Genomic DNA, 9,004 nt, shown 5'->3' on the forward strand with positions numbered 1-9,004 from the left:
GAGCAAAAACCAAACCAAACCAACAAAAATCCCAAGCCACCAACCAATCAACCAACCGACCAACGAGAAAACACAAAGAAATGAAGAACTCCTACAGGGACACCTTGCTTTGGACTTATTACTACAAGTGTGTGTGTGTGTGTGTGTGTTTTGCAACAGCATTCATCTTAGACTTCTCTAAAAGAGGGTTGAAATTAGCTATGTAATGAAATTTTATAGGCAAAACTGCTTTAAAAGAAACAAAAAGTGTGTGTTTTCCCCATAAGTCTTTCCAGAGTTTTATTTTCAGGCTGCCACACTAGCAGTAAAGACCTATGTTAAAATGATCTACAATAAAATAAAAATGCTCAATAGCATTGGTCATCAAGGATATGCGAATTAACACCCAAGTGAGATACTGCTTCATACCCACTTGAATGCCGATTTTTAAAATACCTACACTACCAAATGTTGGCGAGGCTGCAAAGCTACTGACTGAAACGCAGGTACCTTGCTGTGTGAGCGTACAACTGCACAATCGCTGTGGGGAAGGGTCGGATGGGTTCTTATAAAACTTAACATACACCTGCTCAGTGATCGGTGATTCCGATCCTAGATATTTTCCCCCAAATTACAAAACATGCATATACAAAAACGCTGGTGCGAGAGTGTCCTTGGCTGCCTTATTTTTAATAGCCCCAAACTGGAATGAGCCCAGGTATTCAACGATCAGAGAATAAATACATAATCTGTGGTATATTTATTTATACAAGGAAAGTTGCTAGGCAATGAAGTGATACACGCGATAGCGTGGACGAATCCAAAAGCTTCAGGCTCCGTGGAGGAAGACACCTTGCTAAATAACACAGATTCTTGGGCCCACCTACTATGGACATTCTCTAACAGGCAAAACTAATGTATGGTGGGGAGGGAAAAATGCAGCAGTAGTTGCCTCTGGGAGAGAAGGGAGAGGATTTGCTTGAGAGGGGCGTGAATTAACTTCTTGGGGTGATGGCAACGTTCCATACTGCTAGAGGTTTGGGTTACACATTTGTGTTTATTTGTTAAAACTTAATGAATGGTACATTTAAGATTTGTGCATTTCCTTGCATGTAAAGTTGTACTTCAGAGAAAAAAATAGGAACTGAAAATATATAATAAACGGAGTTATTGATGTGTGTGCTGAAGCCTTTGGGAGGGGGAGTGTAATGACACCTGTGATTTTTTTTTTGAAATGCATCAACAAAAAACATTTCTTATTTAACCAATAGTATATTTTATATAACAAATAGCATCTGAATAGAGAGACGGATAGATGAAGACAGATGTGATGAACTGACTATATCAAACTCTTAGTAGTAGGATGGAGGTGGTGGGTATTTGGATATTTATTATAAAATTCTTCCAACTTTTCTGTATGCATAATTTTTAAAAAAATTAAATGTTGGAAAAGAATTATCTATAGTACTAGCAATTGGGGGAAGAATGAATCCCACATTCCTGACTATGTCAACCTTATTTTTCAAGTCTTCTGACTCAGTTCAGTTTAGAGACACAGTTCTTATGACCTGGAGACTTCTGACAGCACATTTTCTTATTTGGGGTCTGCTTTGGAGCCCTGGTCTTGCTCCGAAGTCACTGGGTGTTAAGTGTTCGCATTTCCCAGTTCCTTGCGGGCTTATCAATGGTGACGTTAGTATTCAGGTACGATCATGAGGATAAAATCATAAGAAATAGTTCCTGCCCCTCAGGAGCTTCCACTGTTGCTGAATCTGTGGGATAGGACCAGTGGGTAACAGGCAGATGGCAGAAAAATGCACCCGTTATAAAGACCTTTCTCTAATTAGAGCTATCTGGGTTGAATTTTACACCTAGAGACAGAGGAAGTTCACCATCCCTGGAAGGGATCAATGATCTACAGTCAGGTATGTTTATTAGAATAATGACTCCATTAGAAGGACAATCCAGAATCTGATGCATAAGGTCACAAATTACAAATATGATTTATTACTGGAAGAGAGAATATCAGATTATACAGATTGTACTCAGTAACAGGGCCTTGTTAATCATCGGGCACAATATTTTAACATACTTTTACCTGTTCCTACTTTTTCTTTAACTAGAATTCAGCAGACTGCAATGGTCAGTGCCTCTCCAAAGATGTTCATTAAATTTTCTTTAGATTTTGATTAACTTATTTTAAAAAAGAATAAAACATTTGTAAACTACCCCTGCTTTCATTTTAAATTAAGGGTTAAAACATAAGCTATTCTATTTAGAAAATGGAATTTAACAAAATTTCGCCCATTATTTCTTGCTGACACTTTCAAAATTGCTTTTGACTGATGGCTTTTAAGCTCTTTTGGTTCCCTGATGTTGAGTCCCTTGTGGATTGAAAGATAAAAGTCATAGAAATGAAATCACTAGGGCACCTCAACCAACTAACACGACCGTATTTGCGAGTTCATCAGTTACGCCCTAAAATGTTAAAATGCAGGCTTAGCCTACTTCACGGAAGCCATGCACGTTTGAAGCCATACATTCTCCTAATATTTTGAAATAAACTCACCACTTTGTAAGCAATGGTCCGGAGTGTCAACTGGAAGTACTGAATGAAGCACTGTGAATAATGCCACCTGTCCATATACGCAAGAGCAAGATTATTATGATGTATCTTAGCCCTTTTAAGACTGAGCCAATTAAACTGCTCCCTGATATTTAAAAAAAAAAGTATTGGCCTCTGAGTTTCAGAAGCCCCGTGTGCTCATGACAGCAATTCTCAATCCCTTGTATAAGAAATCAAGTTGGATTTAAGATTCACACCTTTCCCCTGAGAGACTATTTTCCAAAGACGGAATGGTACAAGTTCAGATCATGGAGCATCCCCTTAATGAGCCCAGTCTGTGCCCTACGCTGTGCCCAGGGTTGAGCGGGGAAGACAGCACACAGCACTCCTGCCCTCCAGGTGGCACGAGGTTTGGCAGCCAGGGCAGGCTGGAGGGAAGAACCAAGTCGAAGCTCTGATGGCATCTAAAGCAGAGGGCTGGGAAAGACCACGTGAGGACAGGGACCAGCAGAAACGCCAGAGGAGAGACGGTGCGGGAGCCGGACAGCGCAGGTCGGGCGGTTTTCGATCAGCAAATAACAGAGGGAGTCTGACTGCGGCTGGACTGGGGCAACGAGTGCTCTGGTCTGAATGAGGACGCATGTGAACTCCAGGGGTAAGTCTGGGACACAGACAATATCCTGGTTTGCTGCAGCAAAGGAGGCATCTTCAAGAAGGAAGAGAAGGTGTGCAGTAGGAGATGGTCCAGTCCGTGAAGGACCCCAAATGTCAATATTTGCCATTTACTCTGGAAGGACTTGGGTGCCGCTGGAGGCTTCCGAGCCAACAGAATGGCCTTATGGAAGAAGGCGGTGGGTGCGAGTTCCCACAAGCATCATTACTTTGGGGGTAGTGGGGCCTCTTCTGAGTAACCAGACTTGAAAATGAGCATCTCTGCGGCGACCTGCGCGTTCGGCATAGGCTGTTATAAGGTATGTCAACTCAGCAGCCGCGGGGTGTGCATGTACTGTGTACGACCCCATAAAAGAGGACCCCACAGTCCTCCTGTAACTGATGCCGAGAGGAGTTTTGATTAAGAGGATCTCAAAGGCACGCAAAATACCCACCTGCTTGTTGTTGGGCCGCATGTGCAGACTGTGGGAATAGGATCTTCATCCTCAAAGCGGTTTCAGTATGGCAAAGGCAATCTCATGGAGAATATGCAACTATAAAAGTATATTCAACTATGGCTTTTTTCATTTCATTCATACGTTCGTTCATTCATTCATTCATTCATTCATTCAATCAACAAATATGTACGAGTGTCCACAATGTACCAGGTGCTCTTTTGGAGGCTGAGGACTCAATGGTGAACAGGCAAAGCTGTGCCACTGTGAATACTAAATCCACATGGATGTACAGGGCGAGCTGTCTGGGGAAGGTTCCAGGAGGAGTTAGGGCGTTTCCAAGTTCTAATATATGAACTTCACATGGTGCCGAGGAAAACATATGGTTGCTAATAAAATATGTATCTACTTTCACAATCACCCTTGATAAAGAGTTCTGACCTATAAGATTTAAGGAATGTAAGAAGAAGCATATTACTAAAACGAATATGATAGTTAATCGTAGTAACCTATAGTTTATCAAGGGAGACAATTTGAATGGTCTCACATACAAGATAAACAATTTCTTCACAGTACCAGCAATGTCCTTATTTTTCAGCCCTTTTGAGATCAGAGATTTAATCAGTATTTAGACAAAATTATTTAGTTCTTTCCAAAAGACATGCTTCAATTTTATCTTCATAAGGGATACACTTCATAGCCCTGCCTAAGGGATTTGCTTCTTTTACGGAAAATCTAATCTACATGTAATTCTGCTCTTTATTCTTTATTCCTTTCTCTGGAGAAAGTGAACATAGCTGCTGAAAAGGAGTTACATCTAAAAGTTGCACATGTTTAATGACTTAATATAGCTTTTCTATGAAATATCTAGAGTTGATTTTGAGATGTAAATCACACCGTCATGACTGGTGTGTGCCCACAATTAGCAGCAGGCACATCTTTTTCCACATATGGCATTTACCTGGTTGACAGGACAGCTGGCTCAAGGATGGGGTCTCAACTCCTATGCTAGCCAAACCTGGGGCCCGAAGCATGGGTTTCTCAGGTCTCTGCCACCGGCCCCACATTTTCACACTGTTGAACTAGAAGCCAAGCCATACAATCCCAGTTGCCATACTGTATGCTTGAATTGGCAATAAATCATTCCCTAGGGGCAGGCTTAGATTGCACAGAGGATTACTTGGGAATGGTGGGGGTGGGATAGGGGCAGCAGACGGTCCTCACAGACTGTAAAAGTTGCAAGGAGCAGGTCTTCTGTCCCTGACTTAGCCAGAAGCTCTATGGCACCCAATTAGCCAAAAAGAGGAAGTCAAACACTCATTCTCTTTTCTTCTTTTAGTTTCTTATTAATAGGCTTCATGGAAGAAGACGTGATAACAAAAGTGATTAGTTCCCCATGGATAGTTTTTCTGTCCAAACTGTGACATTTTTTTGAGAGAGACAGACTAGAGAGGGGGTCTATCAATAGTTATACCCCCACGACTGGCATAAATCACACTGTTCTGAGCAAACTAAGAATAGGGTCTTCTCTCCATAATTAACTTGAAATTCAAAGAGTCCATTGTTAATATTCAAGTCAACACATTATTTAGATGATTTGCTCAATCTAACATATTTCCCTTCATCTCTACATAATCTCATTCATTTTAATCTATACTAATGTTTCTCAATGGAGGAAATTGGTTCACTGCATCAAAATTCTCCGTGATCAATGCCTGATTTTATCTCAAACTTAAAATAAAATGAGGTAGGTTTTTATTCTCTTCCAGCTCAATTTCTACTTTACTAGTCAACTGGCAGCGTAAGGCTTTACCTGTGATATGCTGTGATCCTGGTGAGTAGGGCTTTAAAACTATTGATAAGACAGGCAATTTACCTTGAGGATATTAAAATTCCAATGAAAAGCTCTGAGCAAATAAAATGAATTTCCAAATTCTTATGTACTATTATTGGATGAGAATATGTTGGCTGCAGAGAATCCCCAAGTGAGAAATACTGGGACATAATCTAGCCCTATATTCAGAAACTGAGAAGGCTAAAGTGTATTTTGACTTTCACTGTACAGCAAATGTGCCTCTGCTCCAGGCCACCATGATGTCCAAGGGCCGATATGTGTATTTTTACATACACAAAATAAAGTAAGTACACGTTGGGAAAACAGAAAGCACAAAAAGATCCATTCTCTCCCCAAATTAAAATTGATTGTCAGATGGCATGGCCAAAGTTATTCTCGGAATTCTAATGTCTATAAACTTGTCAAACTGTATTTTAACATTCATATGCAAACTTAAATATAATGTCAACATAGTCATGTAGAGAGAGAATATATATTTGTTGATGTCTCATTGTCTTTCATGAAAAGATACAGACTGTATAGAAAATACCCACAGTTGCCAGAAAGTTTCAAATTCAGAAAAAAAATGTGTGTGTGTGTGTGTTTAAATTTAAAGACCCCAAAACAAAATGTACTACAATTATAGTGACTATTTTTAAGGAAAATAGTTTTGCTGTGAGGCAAAGTTAAAAAAAAAAAAAAAAAGTATTACATCAGGGTCATGTCTGGTAATTAATTTAGTCTGTTACTAAAATGTGTCATAGAATTAATAACAAACTAGTGATATTTTAGAATTTTTCTTAAAACAATGTGTAATCTTACAATGTCTAATTTCACTTATATAGAGCAGAGTTGCCAAATGTAAAAGCTGCTCATCAAGCCATTTTATTATTGAGCTCATTATATTTATAATTTAAAAAAAAAAGAAAATTGTTCGAATCTCCAACAAGGAACGGGAGCCATCTCCAACGGCACTAGGCTCGCTGCTGGGCGATAGCTCAGATCCATTACGAAGTGTGGCGGGAAGTGCATCAGTCAAACTGTCTTCTCCCTTAATCATCACTTAATGTGACTATTAACGAGATATTTTCTCCAATATGTGCTTCCATTAGCATAATTCTGGGCCCTAATTACCTTCTGCTTTTTTCATCTTTAAATATCTGACATAAAAATTGCAGTAGCAAATAGACCTGTATGGCTTTCTAATCTATTTTTTTTCCCAAACTTGTCCAGGGTGACATTCTTTCATGTGGCTTTTAATCCATTTTCTCTTGATTACTCTTTAAGATTTTTTTTTTTTAAATAAAAGTAATTCATATTTATGGTGAGAATTTGGAAATTCAGTACAGTTAAAAAATTAAAATTACTTTTAATCTCATAAATAAGAGATAATTATTGTAAACTTGCCATTGCATTTTCTTCAAGTATTATCCATTAATGTTTATTTTTAACTTTTATTTTATAAAATTAAAGTCACATTGCTTTTTCACTTGCCACTGTTTTGTAAGCTTACTCCCAGTCTTTTATTTCTTGAAAAAATAATTCATCATAGCTACACACCAGGCAACTATAGAAGTTCAACAATATTTTAAATTTACCTTATTTTTAATCATTCAGTTTACTCAAATTTCTTTTGGTTATACATTTATTTAAATAATACTATATATATATGTTTATGTCAGTGAATACGTATACGTGTATACATTGCTGTAATAATTCTCTTTATAAAACATTTGTTACTGTCTACGGCCATGCCACCCTGAGCACACCCGATCCCGTCTGATCTCGGAAGCTAAGCAGCGTCGGGCCTGGTTAGTACTTGGATGGGAGACCACCTAAGAAGACCGGGTGCTGTAGGTGTAAATAAAATAAAATAAAATAAAAAATTAAAACATCTGTTGTTTTCTTTGAACATTTCTAGAGGTGGTATTGTGGAGATGAACAATGAAACTATTTTAGTAGTCTTGATTAATTTTATAAATTCCTTTCCCAAGATACTGTTTATAGTTAGTCTGGTAAAACTTCAAGTATAATATAAAGCTTCTATTAAAAAAAAAATCTTAATTTAATATTAAGAATAGTTAGAGTCAAATGCAAATTGGAAATTCTCAATAAATCAACTTCCTAATTTCATAGGCTATATGAACACATGAGATCTATAAATTATGCACAGATTACGTCCAAACTTTTAAAGATTAGAATGGTGAAAAAACACTCTGTCCTTTATAAAACACACAATAAATCTACTTTTTGTTATTTCTATTTTCCTCAACAGAACTATAAAAGCAATTCTCCCAAATATTAAAACTTTATACCTTTATATAAACCAAGGTCAATTTGTTTTCTTGTGATGAATTTCAACTTCATGTAGCAACAGAGAGTAATGGGGTTTTTGGGTCATCTTATCCTTCTTTGTAACGATGCTTATAGGTGAACACTTAACATAGTGCCATTAACTGTTCAATCGTTCATGGTTTTGTAATTACAGTATCCCAAATTTAAATCTAGATTTTATGAGTTTAAAAACCTCAGCAATCTCATCTTTTATTTAACAATAGCATAATTTTTATTTTAATGAGGAGATATCTATGCAATACTCCACTATAGCTTCCAAGAAAAAACCATTAAAAAGGTATTATATATCTACAGGTCCATTTTATATGGGCTACTAGTACTTCTGTTTAATAGAATGTGGAAACAGAACATTTGTATGTTATTAAATAGTTTTGTGTATTGATATTTATTTAACTATTTTTTGTATAAAAATGTATGCAGATACAGACATAGATATATACTGGATAGATCAACGAATTAGTACTACACAAAGAGTTGTCTAATTGGCTTGTTGTAGATTTGGCTTAGTGTCTTAGATTATACATAGAAAATACAGCTAACACTGGAACTGAACAAGTAGGCCTAGAAAATCAACTGTGTTAATGCTGATTGGAGGTATTTGACACAACGACTAAAAATATTATTCATTCATCCTTGGTTAAAGAAAGAAGAGTAGTTTGATGAAACTTCTCGATTTCTTTATTGTGAGTACTGAATAATTTTAGAAAATGTGTTTTGATTTGCTGAAGGCTTTCTCAGGGCTCAAGGAGTAAACACGGGGTAAATTCAGATGCATCGTGTTCTAGCTTTGAACCTAAATCATTTCTAAAGCTTAAGGAAAGAAAGAGGCTTGAATCAATATGATAGTGAGAGGGAATAGATTCCATCTTATGAGATCACGGTCATGATATACACCATGAAGTAGAAATTCAGAGCGTATTGGTTTATAGCTGCACTTCACCCCAAGTGCACCAAAAGAAAAGCCATTGATGAGACCCAATGGAAACACCCTGGTACTGTGGTATTGGTACTCAATGCAGGAAGCTTTTGTTTTATAGCAATAAATTCAGACTTTAACTCTTCAGTTTCCGAAGGTGCACCCCCAAACCCCCACGCATCCCCCCACCCCCCACATGTGTCTTTATACGAGCATGTATAGACAGCTATAGACTAAATTCTCTTCGA

General features: G+C 37.5%; 1 protein-coding gene and 1 non-coding gene across 3 annotated transcripts in view; one reads left to right on the plus strand and one right to left on the minus strand.

Moving 5' to 3' along the window:
• The window catches only part of CTNND2 (catenin delta 2), a 651,480-nt gene that overhangs the window by 390,571 nt on the left and 251,905 nt on the right, over window positions 1-9,004 (minus strand). The gene's annotated exons all lie outside the window — the stretch shown is intronic.
• Window positions 7,227-7,345, plus strand: LOC112483011. Its single transcript, XR_003047467.1, has one exon. It is a non-coding gene; the product is annotated as a 5S ribosomal RNA (ribosomal RNA).

This window comes from Pteropus alecto, unplaced genomic scaffold, assembly GCF_000325575.1.
Source record: "Pteropus alecto unplaced genomic scaffold, ASM32557v1 scaffold66, whole genome shotgun sequence".
Classification (NCBI taxonomy): Eukaryota; Metazoa; Chordata; class Mammalia; order Chiroptera; family Pteropodidae; genus Pteropus; species Pteropus alecto.